The following is a 14,284-nucleotide window of genomic DNA, read 5'->3' on the forward strand; positions in this document are numbered from 1 at the left end:
AAGCCAGTCCATAAGTTTAAGTAAACGCTATCAGCAACAAAATAAGAATCAGCTTAATTTTTCATGAACTCCTCGACAGAATAGAAGGAGTGACACATGAGGATACTCTTCAGTTTCGATGTGAAAGCGCGTGGATTACTGCTAAGATTTTTTATTTCAAGTGGCAGCTTACTGAAAATGGATGCAGCAGTACACTGCACACCTTTTTGTACAAGAGTTAAAGAAGCGATCCAAATGCAGGTTTGATTTCTGCCGAGTGTTAACCGAGTGAAAGATGCTTATTCTTGGGAATAAACTAATGTTGGTAACAAGAAACGACAATAAGGAATATACATATTGAGATACCAACGTCAAAATACCCAGACTCTTGCACAGAGATCGACAAGAGTTTCCTGAACTCACACCACTTATTGCCCGAAGAGCCCGTTCCTGAGCCAAAAATATCCTTGTAGAATGGGAAGAGTTACCCCAAAATATAATACCATACGGCATAAGCGAATGAAGATAAGCAAAGAAGACTAATTTTCGTGTCGAAGTATCACTCACTTTTGATACCGTTCGAATAATAAAAATGGCAGTATTAGGTCTTTGAACAAGATCCTGAACGTGGGCTTTCCACGACAGTTTACTATCTACCTGAACACCTAGAAATTTGAACTGTTCAGTTTCCTTAATCATATGCCCGTTCTGTGAAATTAAAACGTCAGGTTTTGTTGAATTGTGTGTTAGAAACTGGGAAAACTGAGTGTTACTGTGATTTAACGTTAGTTTATTTTCTACAAGCCATGAACTGAGGTCATGTACTGCACTATTTGAAACCGAGCCAATGTTACACACAACAACCTTTACTACCAAGCTAGTGTCATCAGAAAACAGAAATATTTTGGAGTTACTCGTAATACTAGAGATATCGATCAGAACCGAGGATAAAAGAAATTTCTGGCACAACTTGACTAGAAGAAGGATCAGTTGATAGAACACATTCTGAGACATCAAGGGGTCATCAACTTAGCACCGAAGGGAGGTGTGAGGGGGGTGAAATGCATGGAAGGAGACCAAGAGATGGATACAGTAAGCTGATTCAGAAAGATGTAGGTTGCAGTAGTTATTCGGAGATGAAGAGGCTTGCACAGGACAGAGTAGCACGGAGAGCTGCATCAAACCAGTCTTCGGGCTGAAGCCCGAAACAGCAACATGCTTACAATTACTGACATGCAACACAGTTTTCACGTTTCAGGAGGACCACGGTCTCTGGATACCAGGAGGAGGAGCAAAGCCCGGCCAGACAGCAAGTGGTGTCGGCCGCAGAGGCTGGCGTGGCGCCGGTGCGCGCCCGCGGCAGCTCGGCACAGCTTTGTGCGCGCCTTAATATTTCAGCGCTCTCATTACGGCCCGCGCCCCGGGCAGTGCAGCGGCGCCGGCAGTGCCGCACACACACACACACACACACACACACACATACACACACGGCTGCAGTTGTCGCCCGCGCCGTGCCCAAATAGCGCCCTAATGCGTCGCTTAGGCACCTCCACTGCGAACCAAGAGCCATCGGCGAGCTGCAAGTACTTCGCCGGGCGGTGTGGTATTAGCGGCCCCGCTCGTTCCCGGTGCAGGTTCCTGCAGCTACAGCCGCCTAAATCCCGTCCTGTTCACGACAAACACAAAGTGACAAACACGTTACTTTACATACTTACTGTAGTTGTTGTATTACAGCACCATTAGTCATGATACATTTTTCAGCTTTCACTCCTCTTTATCTGTAGATGTAACTTCTGTCAAATATCTTCCCTGCTTGGTCTCTACAGTTCCTTTATTCCAATTTTTAAACTAACTGTCATGGTCGCAAGCTGTTTGAATGTAATAAGTGCTTCGGCTATGCAGTGGCCATCTTTAGTTTCTACAATAGAAGTGAAAGGAAGTCCATTACTAACTACTACATTAGGAGATTAAAAACAAATTACAGAATTTATATCGAAAACGCAATGTACCTCTCATACTGCTGTACTGCAAGAAGTCATACCATATAAAAATAACACGAGTTAAACTGTCATGCAAGTTGTACAGGTTCGTCAGCAATAGTGTGAAAAGCTTTTAAGGGTATTGCAATGTAGGCTGTGCTGAGAAGTATGTCTTAAGAAAATAATTAAATACCTTGCGCCGTTTCCGATTTCTTTAGCATTGAAGTTAGCCGATCCCGTCACTGCGTATGCTAATTCTAGCTCTGGCGCGCACTAAAATCTGGTAATTTCTGAACTTCTGTGTACCCATGAGTTACCACTTTGGCAATTAAAATTAGCCTTTTTCGGATGTGATAAATTTAAGCTAGGTGAGCAAGATCTACGTTTGCAGGATTTGAGAAAACGAAACAAAGAACATATTTGGTGTCAGTGTCACATGTAGGCTGCTTTAATTTGCGCTCGATGATCTCATTTGCTACTTCAATGCTAGATAACTCGGCAACTGCGCAAAGCATAGAAATTTTTCTTAACTCATATTTTTCAGTACAACCTCGCCTGCGACACACTTCAAGGTTTCAGATAGCTTCTGACGACACTGTACATAGCGTGGAAAACGATTCTACAGGTCGTTGATGTTCGCATATCGTACAAAATAGATATACAAAACAATTAGGAAGAAATTCATTTAAAATGGCAGTTATTATAACATTCCTGTCTATATACAAGAAAGCATGATTTTTAAATATGTGTTCGTCTTCTGACAGCTTAACTTCACCAGAATTCAAAAAAATGTTCAAAAAATAAAAACTGATTACAAAAATTATTATAAAACTGAATACACTGTGAGGGTTTGTTGTGTAAAGGAAGAAAACTGAAAACACTTCAGGAATATGCATATTTTCCTGTTCGTCATATTCCAGTTTATACTTAGATTAGAACAGTAACTAATAATAGTGAAAAATAAACGGGAGCAGAAGTAAAGTAAAGAAGCGTAGTAAATAATAGAAGTATTTCAATGGAAAAGAAAGAGCGTAATTTATAGTGGGAATGAAGTGAAATGCTGCATTCGTCGCTAGACGGCGCAGCTTACTTGTGGCTGCATGTCACCCTCTCTTGCCGTAGGGAGTGGCCGCACGGTTTGAGGCGCCATGTCAGGGATTGTGTGGCCCTTCCCGCCGGAGGTTCGAGTCCTCCCTCGGGCATGTGTGTGTGTGTGTGTGTGTGTGTGTGTGTGTGTGTGTTGTTGTTGTTTGTATAAGTTAGTTTAAGGTAGACTAAGTAGTGTGTAAGTCTAGGGACTGATGACCTCGGCCGTGTTCGATCCCTTAGGAATTCACACATATTTTTTCACTCTCCCTTGGATACAGTTCATGTTGTGCTATTCAAAGTAGTCTACGTTCCTAAGTTCCTAGAAACAGCGCCCGTTGTCCCACGCGAGGTGCGTCCACAAAGCTGTGGAGATCCGTGCAAGCCTTCGAAGGAGCACAGTAACAATTCTCAGTAGAAGCTCGAATGTCAAGAAAATGTAAGTTCTTCAAGGATTTTGAAATAAAAATCCATCGAGTAGTATCAAGTGGCTAGTGTAAATACTACAACTAGTTGGGCAACTCCCCTATGCTTTGCGTTTGTTTGTCCGTATAGTTTATTGTACCTTCGAGTCTTATTCCGTGTGGGTGCTTGTCTACCGTCAGCTTATTCTGCCTCCGAGACATCTTCTGTGTGTGTGTGTGTGTGTGTGTGTTTATCGTCACTGCCGCCGTCTCCATCTAGCCACTGTCTTGCCTCTGTTTAAACGCCGCCGCGGCCCCCGTTTCTGGTGCCACTGCTGCCGATGCCATCGTCTCTGACGGCTTCACTGACGTCGCCGCTGCCGACTTCGTCCCCATCCATCAATTAGTAATTTCACTGCCATCATGCTTCCTCCGACGCCTACCATTGTTTATACCAGTCCCTCTCAATCCGCTGCTACCATCACTTGGACATTTCCATTCTTCATCAGACCTATCCCCCTCACCCAGTCCTCTCCACGCGCATCATCCTCCATAGCGTGCCCTTCAGACCCCGAACAAGGACCAGCATCATCCAGTACAGCAGCAACACAGCGACCACGATACATCAATACACCTACAACATCACCATTGACTCATCCAGATACTCCGCTGCAGTTACCTGGACTATGGTACCCTGCTCATCCAAACAAACAATCCTGTCATCTATTACAACACGACACCCTCCTTACCTACACTCATGAGGAAGTCCCCAAATGCTCATTGACTGTCAGGCCATCCTGTCTGTCACTACATCTACAGAACTGCATACCCTCCTCGACTCCTGTCCTGACTCCAGTTTCCTCGAACCCGAAACCCTCCTCCTTGAAATCACAAAATATTTTCTCCACTCCTTACACATCTCTCAATCATCCCTAGAAGAGGTTCCATCCTCATCACATCAGCTGCTCCAGAATTCAACTCCAAACTCCTGCAGAAGGTCCCCTGTCGGACTTTCGGTCCCAATTCACCCAATCACTCAGACCAACCGGCCACAACCTCCACTGTGCCGCCACCCTCAAGGTCATGATCAAAGTACTCGTCCCCGAGATCACGATGGATGAGGTGGAGTCTCAGCTCAACTCCCATACTGACCTCGAAATTCACAATATCTTTGACTAGTCTGACTCAGCCTTCAAAATCCGCATCTTCAGTGAATCCCCATCAACAACTGAAAACCTTCTCCATTATGGGGCCCTGATCGACAAACAATAACACATCATTGAGCCATCCCCAATCCCACCGCTGACAAAGATCCCTGATGTGTAATGACCATCTAACCACTGACTGAAAAATCCTCCCACCTGCCCCATTGTAGATCCCACCATTTCCTCAAGCAATGTGTTAACCACTTCCCTCATGTAATACCTGAAACCGGACACACATGACCTCTTCTTCCAAGTGCAAGGGTCAACATCTATTTTCCAAACCTGACCTGACAGTTGTCCTTCAGAGGTACTGACAACCCCTCTACCCCAACATGACCCTCCACCTACATACTATAGCAGATGACATTACCTGCCTCATGACTGTAATTCTTCAAAACATTCGCCCTCTCCAGGAGCCACACACCTACACCAGATTTCCCATACTACCTATTCTCTTCACCTGTACACACAAGCCACTTATTCCAACCAGTCCCATTTCTCACCCATATCGACACCCTAGTTTAAACCACACCCAAGACACCCATTCCCACCATCCCTTCTGTCCTTTAATCATAATGCAACAGCAGTATCATATTCCCATTCTGAACAACTGCTCCTTATCAGACAATAAAACGTCTTAATGCACATCCTATCCCAATATCATAGCGATGACTTCAACTTGTATGAAACCTCCCTCCAACTTCATAATGCTATCCACAACACCATACATCCTGCACAAACACATAATTTGCTCCCCATGGACCCAGGTGGAGTTGCTATTGGCCACCATAAAAACCTCCCCATTCAGCCACAACCTCTCTACAACACTTTTACCAAACACTGTAGTGTCGTTCTCTTCCTCAAAACAATAACTGTTGCTTATGCCACTACCTATATCCTACCATGTCATTCCATTCCATACGAATTTCTCACCCACATAGAAAATATATTTTCAACCCATATTGTTCCCACTGATAACATCCATAGCCGGTCCCATGCTGAATTCCAGTGGTGGCATCGGTTCATTGGTTTCCTCCAGGTTGGTTTAGTCTCTCCCCCACTAGATACCCACCCTGCAAACAATTCCGCACCAGATGTTATTCTTACCTCTCCTAACATCCTTGGGTGCATTACTGCAGCAGTCCTCAACACCGTTGGAAATGACCATATCCCTGCCTTACTCATCATCCGCTACACCTCACACCCTACCTGTACTCCCACTCCGCTAACCTCTTCCAAACAAGTCCTGGACTGAAACTTCCTGGCAGATTAAAACCGTGTGCCGGACCGAGACTCGAACTCATTCTGGAAACATCCCCCAGGCTGTGGCTAAGCCATGTCTCCGCAATATCCTTTCTTTCAGGAGTGCTAGTTCTGCAAGGTTCGCAGGAGAGCTTCTGTTAAGTTAGGGAGGTAGGAGGCGAGGTACTGGCGGAAGTAAAGCTGTGAGGACGGGACGTGAGTCGTGCTTAGGTTGCTCAGTTGGTAGAGCACTTGCCCGCGAAAGGCAAAGGTCCCGAGTTCGAGTCTCGGTCCGGCACACAGTTTTAATCCGCCAGGAAGTTTCAACTGATTACAGGTTCATAAAACTGGATGATCTGTTCTACAAAAAGGAGCCTCAAAAATTGAGCAAGTCTGTAACGTATTTATCCATCTCTGACCCATGTGTAAGCAATTAATGAGCCTTCCGTTGACTGAGTTGGTGGATGTCTTCCTACGGCATATCGCGCCAAATCCTGTTTACTTGGGGCGTCAGAGCTGGTTGATGGGCATTGTTGGGGAGAGATCGACAACCCAGTTAGTCAAAGCAGACAAGCAATAGAAACTCTCACGGTGTGCAGGCTGGCTGTACTTTGCGGAAATGTGTTTTTGAAACATCTTGTAAATTCTCTCACTGGGAATACAGACCGCTGACCAGTTTGCTGTACAGCAGGCTTGTCAGTTCGGGCTGGATGTAATTGGGTTGATCAGCAGCGAAATGTGAGATCTGTTAAAACCTTTATCTAAATTTAAGGTGAAGAGAGGAAAGGAAAGGGAAGGGACTATTGATGTCAGCTACATTAACGCATTCGTGTAACTGAATGAGAAATTAGAAAAAAAAACACTGTTATATCTTGGAACCTCTTTGGAAATATTTCAAGCAGTGCTTTGTTTAGTGAAACGTATTGAGTCTTACCTGCTCAAGTAGTTACTTCCTTGAGTAAAATATAATGCTCTGTGTTATGAAAATAAAGTTAATGTTTCCGTATGCTCAATGATTGTATTCAAACAACACCTCTGACATTCTGTGATCGTATGTATGTCTTCTTGCATCGAGAGGTTTAAGGAATTCAAGTAACTGAGTCTCGCCATAAAATTGGATCAGCAATCCACTCGCATTAGGAAATGGAGTATTTTTTGTTGTCTTTATGTTTGATATTGTAATGGTGTACCAATATTTTTTCCAGATCAGTGTAGTTTAGTGGCATATTCAGCACATTAGATGGTTTGGAACCAAAATACACAAATACATCAAACTCTGCTTCGTGTGTAAACTTGTTGAAGTTATCTTTGAGAATGATAGAGAGTTACCGGTTTTGTCCTCTTGGTTTTTTCAGCGGTTCGTAGTACTTCTTGTACACTTGAAGACTCATGTAAGGACCGGTATATAATTCGCGTATAGGACCTGTCTCTCTGTGCACAGTTGACTGAAGGAAGATTTATTGTCCACAGAAACTTTATTGACATTAACTGTAGTGCATCTCTTGTATTTGGTTAAGGACAGAACAGAGACATACTTCCCCAGGACTCTGAACCACTGTTTTTACATACACATTCGTGAAGTTGTTACATTTTTCCTGCTGACAGTGAATATCACGAGGCTATCTTACATGCATTGAGGTCACTACCACTCTTGATCAATGCCTTTGTATCAGGGAACACTAAATTCCGCACAGCGGAAAGACACTAAATGATTTATTTATTTACACGTCTAGCTCCGTAGGACCAAATTCAGCAGCAAATCTCCGAGGTCATGTAACGTGTCACTGCATGAAATTACAGCATGGAAGTAATAACATAAAATAAAATGTTTCTGAACCCAAAAAAAGTCAAGCCAAGAATTTAAGTAAACGCAACCAACAATATAACACACGAATTAGCTTAATTTTTCAAGGAACTCCACAACAGAATACAAGGAATGACCCACAAGAAAACTCTTCAGCTTCAATTTGAAAGTGGGTGGATTACTGATAAGATTTTTTAAAACTATTGTGGCAGTTTATTGAAAAAGGATGCAGCAGTATACTGCAAACCTATCTGCACAAGGGTTAAGGAAGTGCGATGCAAATGCAGGTTGGAGTATTAACTGAGTATTAAATGAGTGAAAGCTGCTAATTCTTAGGAATAAGCTGATATTGTTAACAAGAAACGACAGTAAAGAAAATATATATTGAGAGGGCATTGTCAAAATACCCAGACTAGTGGGCAGGGGTCCACATGAGGCTCGTGAACTTACACCACTTATTGCCCCCACTGCCCGTTTGTGAGCCAACATCGGAAGAGTTACCGCTAAATATAAGCGAATGAAAACAAGCAAAGTAGAATAATTTTCGTGTCAAATGGTCACTTATTTCAGATACCGTTCGAATACTGAAAATGGCAGCATTAAGTCTTTGAACAAAATCCTGAATGTGGGCTTTCCATGACAGTTTACTATCTACCTGAACACCTAGAAATTTGAACTGTTCAGTTTCACTAACCTGTTATGGTATCCAACGCCAAATGTGGCGTATTGACACCAAATGTAGTGGGTCGATGCCAGTAGTTGCCATATTAAAACTCGGCGAGAACTTTCCAAACGATTTATTCGTTTCCACTACAGTGCTTCATTCACCTCAGTCCGCGTCACAGGCCCTGCATTGCTGAGGAAGTATCCCAGCGGCATGTGCAACGCAACGCTGTGTTGTGCCGACCTTGTTCGCCAGATGTAGAGTTCCGATTACGTCAGGATGGCTGTGACCACTGTCCTCGTTGTCTCCACACAGCTCTGCCAGGAGCCGTAGGCCGGCCCTGCTACTGCTTCTTCCTTGGCTGGCGTAGCTGGGAACGCGGTGGCAACGTCCGCCCACGATCTGGCGTCCGAATCTGCAGACCCCCACCTCACAAGACTCAATCGTGTGTCCAGAGCCGAGACGACTGCCCTCAGTAGCGAGCCATAGAGTGTCCCACCCTGGCTAGCTGCAGACCCCTCATCGGCCTCAGAGTGTCAAACCAACGACCCGCTGTGGACTGGGATGCTGTCGCCTCATCTGTTGCCGCGTGTAGCTGGTGGTGAGACATGCCCCGTTGTCCAGGAGAGCGGTCACACTTCAATCAATCTCGTTAGAAAACAGCAACTATTTATACTCGGCTGTGCGCCTCAGTTTTGCTAACGCCTCGCTTCATGTGACGTATACACCACACCCCAGTTGTGCCAATGGGACTCTTCTGCCTATAGCTTGTTCCATGCAAACCACTGCGTTTACTCTTTTCTGCGGTTCGACGGCCCTGTAACCTCCATTCTACTTCACAACCGCTGGCCAGCGTAACTTACTGCAATCTGGGTCACACCTGGCCGTAACTTGGGATCAGAATATCGCACTGAACTAACATTCCCTATCCTAAACTGTGGTGCCGCTACAAATCATGTGCCCATTCTGTGATGTTAAAACGTCTAGTTTTGTAGAACTGTGTGTTATATACTGTAAAAACTGAGTCTTACTGTGATTTAGCGTTAGTTTATTTTCTACAAGCCATGAACTTATCTCATGAACTTCACTATTTGAAATTGAGCCAATTTTGCACACAACATCCTTTACTACCAAGATAGCGTCATCAGCAAAGAGAAATATTTTAGAATATCCCATAATACTACAGGGCATATCATTTATATAAATAAGGAACAGCAGTGGTCCCAACACTGATCCCTGGGGAATAAACTCTCCAGAAATGCTCATAAAACGATTGTTGAACACTGTAGATATATTTGATTTATCAGTAACAGAAATATTATTACAACAAACTGATTTTATATCGTCGACCCTGTGCTGCTGACCAGAAACTTCTTTCACAACTGACCATTTTATCCTATGAATTAGCTATTCTATTTGTGAACCGCATGCTCTTTACCTTCCAAATAACATTTTTAAGCAACTTACATTCTACATCAGATCCAGTTTTAGTAAGCTTGTTCACGCATCCACATATGTAGTGCAATTGGTAGAAGACTTGCCTGCGAAGGTCAAAGGCCCTGGGTTCGAGCCTCGGTCCGCCATACTGTTTTAATATGCCAGGAAGTATTTGATATTCCAACTGTAAGTGACCTATATTTATGAAACATGCGTAAGAAATAAAAACACTTTTTCCGTCATTTAAGGTATTTTTTCTTTTTTTAGTCATCAGCCTTCTGACGGGACTGATGCAGCCAACCGCGAATTCCCCTCCTGCGCCGACCTCTTTATTTCAGCGTAGCACTTGCATCCTTTGTCCTCAATTATTTGCAGGATGTATTCCAAAATCTCTCTTCCTTTACAGTTTCTATCCTCTGTAGTTCCCTCTAGTAACATGGAGGTTATACACTGATGCCTGAACACTTATCCTGTCATCCTGCCATCCAGTTCCATCCTTTAGTCAGTGATTTCTATGTGTTCGTTTCTTTGCCGATTCTGCGAAAAAACTCCCATTTCCTTGTCTTAGTAGTCCACTTGATTTTCTTCTTCTGTAGCATCACATCTCAGACACATCAGTTCTCTTACTGTTTAAGTTTTCCCACTGTCTGTATTTCTCTACCAAACAGTGCTGTGCTCCAAATGTATAATTTTAGATACTGTTTCGTCAAATTACGGCCTGTATTTGACACCAGTGCAGTTCTCGTTGCCAGGAATGGGCTTTCTGACTGTCCTAGTCTCCTTTCCATGCCCTCCTTGCCTCGTTCTTGATGATTTAGTTTGCTTCCTAGCTATAAGAATTAATTAACTTCATCTCCTTCGTGACCGCCAGTTTTGATGTTACTATTCTCGCTGTTCTCATTTCTGCTACTGATCATTACCTTTGTTTTTTTTCCAATTTACTCTTAATACAATTTCTGTACTCATTGGACTGCTCATTCCATTTAGCAGCTCCTCTAACTCTTCTTCACTTTCACTGAGGATAACAATGTAATCTGCGAATTCTACCATTGATGTCCTTTCACTCTGAATATATTGATCCCACTACTGAACCTTTTTATATTTCCATCATTCTTTCTTCGATGTATAGACTGAACAGTAGGGACGAAAGACAGCCTCCTTGTCTTACTCCCTTTTTAATCCATGCACTTCGTTTTTTATTCTCCAGTCTTGCTGTTCCCTCTCGGTTCTTGTACATCTTTTGTATATCAATTGTCTTTCCCTGTAGTTTACTCTAATTTTTCTCAGAATTTCGAATATTTTGTTTCCTCTCACATTGTGGAATGTCTAGATCGGCAAGTGCTATGAACGTATCTTGGTTTTTCGCCAGCCTCATTTCCGTTATTAAACACAAAGTCTTAACTGCCTCATGTATAAAATTCAGCATAGAGCACCTAGCGTCACTCGCGTTTAGTTTATTAGCAATGCAAAAGAACTTCCCGGTTCTTGTTGTTTCAGTTCTTTTCTAGTACAAAGACAAGTCGTTGTTAGTTATAACTGCTTTTGTTCTGTACTCATGATCACATTATATGATCGCAATTACTGGTTGCGTTGTTTTACATGTAATTATATCACAGTCGGTTGTATAACGTGCTGTATGGCGATATCAACCTAATGATGATAAAGTTTTGCGTAACTACTAGTGTATGTTGTCTTCCATTTGAGACAATTGTAGCTGACGTTGCAAAAATCGTTTGAATTGTTTACACCCCCACACGATAACCATCAGTCGAGCTGATTTTCTAAATATTCTTAGAAAATACACCTTAGTAAACTGGAAACTTTGGAAATTGGATAATCGTGGTAAGTTCTATGGAACCAAACTGCAGAGATCATCGGTGCCTAAACTTACACACTACATAATCTAACTTAAACTACCTTACGCTAAGGACAAAACACGCACCCATGCCCGAGGGAGGACTCGAACCTCATACGGCGGGAGCCGCGCGAACCGTGTCAAGGTCCCCTAAATTATGCGGCTACCTCGCACAGCAATGCATCTTACTTTATTAATGAATTTTTATCGTTCTGTGAGATCACAATTGTCGTTCCCGATCTTTGCGTACACGACAGTCCATGGTCTCAATATGTTCCAGAAAACTCAAGTTAAAATGGGATTTTTCAGTAGATGATACCTCTGATTTAAATAATCACAGAGTTAATGGGTCAACTGTTTTGGCTAGCCGTTGGTCTAGCAGCAATTTGTATACCTATCACAAAAACGGACTTACTGTAGCTATTCTTGAGTACAAGTCGAAATTTATACATTACACACATCCTCCAACTCTGGAAAATTGAGCAAATCGGTGGGTTCGTTTACACTGGGTGTAATCTACAGTGGGCGAGAGGCAGTTTATAAAAGCACCATTTGTTCCTGGGCGGTTCCTGATAAAAACATGAAAAACTATGGTTTTGGATAACACAACTAAAAATAATGGGGACGGTCCCTTCTACAACTTCTATTCATGTCACATCATCGAAAGTTCTGCCATATGCTCTTAAGACGGAGTTCTTTGGGAACTTTAAACACTTTTAGAAATCATTGTCCACCGAGATCCAGATGTTCACAATTACCGTATTTATGAAAGTACAACATGCACATAATATCCAATCCGAGGGGAAGTATTAATGGACTTAGTGATCACATGGTCACGGTTCTGGGGTCATTACAAGAATTTTAATGTCACAAAACTGTGCTTTTAGTCGATATTTTGTCACCAACAAAATTTTATTACATGTTCTCTCTGTATAAGGGGCACTTCATGTCCACACAAGCTGTCTTGACATGAAATTTATTCGGTGGTGCCACCTGGCGACGCAAGCACCCCACAAAAAACTAATTCTGTCATAGAAATCGTTTGAAGTTACAAATCAAACATCAAAGTTTCTGGTATACGAAAGGCGTGGCATAAAAATGTTGCGCATTTTTGTGTTAAGTAGTGAAAAGTGAAGTTGAATGGAAGATAGTTCTGTGTCAGTCTTATATCATGTGTACTCATCTGCAGTTTAAATATTTCAAAGAACATAAATGTAGGAAAATGAGGAATTAGCAGCCTTAATCCTCGTTCCACTTTCTTCACCAACCATTTGGCATGCGAACATATTTGTGCTATTTTTGTACTGAAAGATGTTAGCGGAGAGACAGGCGTTGGGAGGGAGAGAGAGGAGGGAGTGCTAGCGCGAGAAAAAAGAGGCGCTGAGTGTGGGAGACAGAAAATAGCATGGAAAGGGAAAGAGAGATGGATAAGGACAATAGCAGTGGGAGCCAAAGAGGCACGAGATAGTGATAATCAGTGAAAGACAGTAGCAGTATGCGTGAAAGTGAGTTGGGCAGAGATTGTAGCATTGGGAAGAAAGTAGAAGTGGAAAAGAGCGATGAGTGGAGATCATAAATAGGTTTTGGGAGTCTGAAGCCTCCCCCAGACAGGTCAATTTTAACGCAAAAAATTTGCCCATTTTCCCCCATCCGCTATACCCACCTGTTGAAGTTTCGCTGTCTCGGGGTGAAAACTCAGTATAAAACATCCTCGATGGCATCTGTGGAGCGGAGATAATGGTGGCTGAAAACAAAGAAAGCAGACTAAGCGTGAAATAAAGAGAGAATGGCAATGGAGAGAAGAAGAATGGAACAAAGACAATGCTAGTGGGACCCAGAGAAAGTGATAGTGGCAGAGAAGCAGACAGCAGAAACGAAGAGCAAGGGAAAGGGTGGAAGTCAGTGGCAATTGGAGAGTCAGACAGGAGAGAGAGGAAGAGAGAGGAGTGAGAAGAAGACAGTGGGAGAGAGACGTACATAGTCAGTGGCAGTGAGGAGTAGTAGCTGAGTATGACGGCTTCATTACAAAGAGAGACAGAGTAAGAGGAAGATGAATTTTAATTTTAATAATCAATAGCCTCAGTTGCACCGCTTACCTAGAATTTACCTAGGTTTCAGTCGGGATAACCCAACCTTCTTTAGAATAACAGTAACTACCGTTTGTCCATAGTGAACTCCAGAGTTCCAATACAGCACTCGTGGCTACCGCATCGCGGTCGCGAAATGGGGCCGTGGCAGTTTCAGATAATTTTTTACAGTCTGTCGATAATTTATGGTTTTCCAGTTTTAGCTTGACGCTGTCCACTACGGACAGACGGTAGTTACTGTTATTCTGAAGAAGGTTGGGTTATCCAGACTGAAACCTAGGTAAATTCTAGGTGAACGGTGCAACTGAGGCGGTTTATTATTAAAATTAAAATTAATATTTATACAGTTGCTGACAGGGCCGCGAAATGTTGAAGATATTTAAGAGGAACCTGTTCAAACAACGAAACCAGTCGTAACACAATAAATGTGTAATAAAACAGCTGAGGTGGTTTTTAAGTTACTACATCCATTTTATTTCACTGCCAATTTATATCTTTATTCCTGTCTTTCCTTGTACAGTTCTCTACTTCCTCGTTTCGTC

This window comes from Schistocerca piceifrons, chromosome 4, assembly GCF_021461385.2.
Source record: "Schistocerca piceifrons isolate TAMUIC-IGC-003096 chromosome 4, iqSchPice1.1, whole genome shotgun sequence".
In the NCBI taxonomy this organism is placed as follows: Eukaryota; Metazoa; Arthropoda; class Insecta; order Orthoptera; family Acrididae; genus Schistocerca; species Schistocerca piceifrons.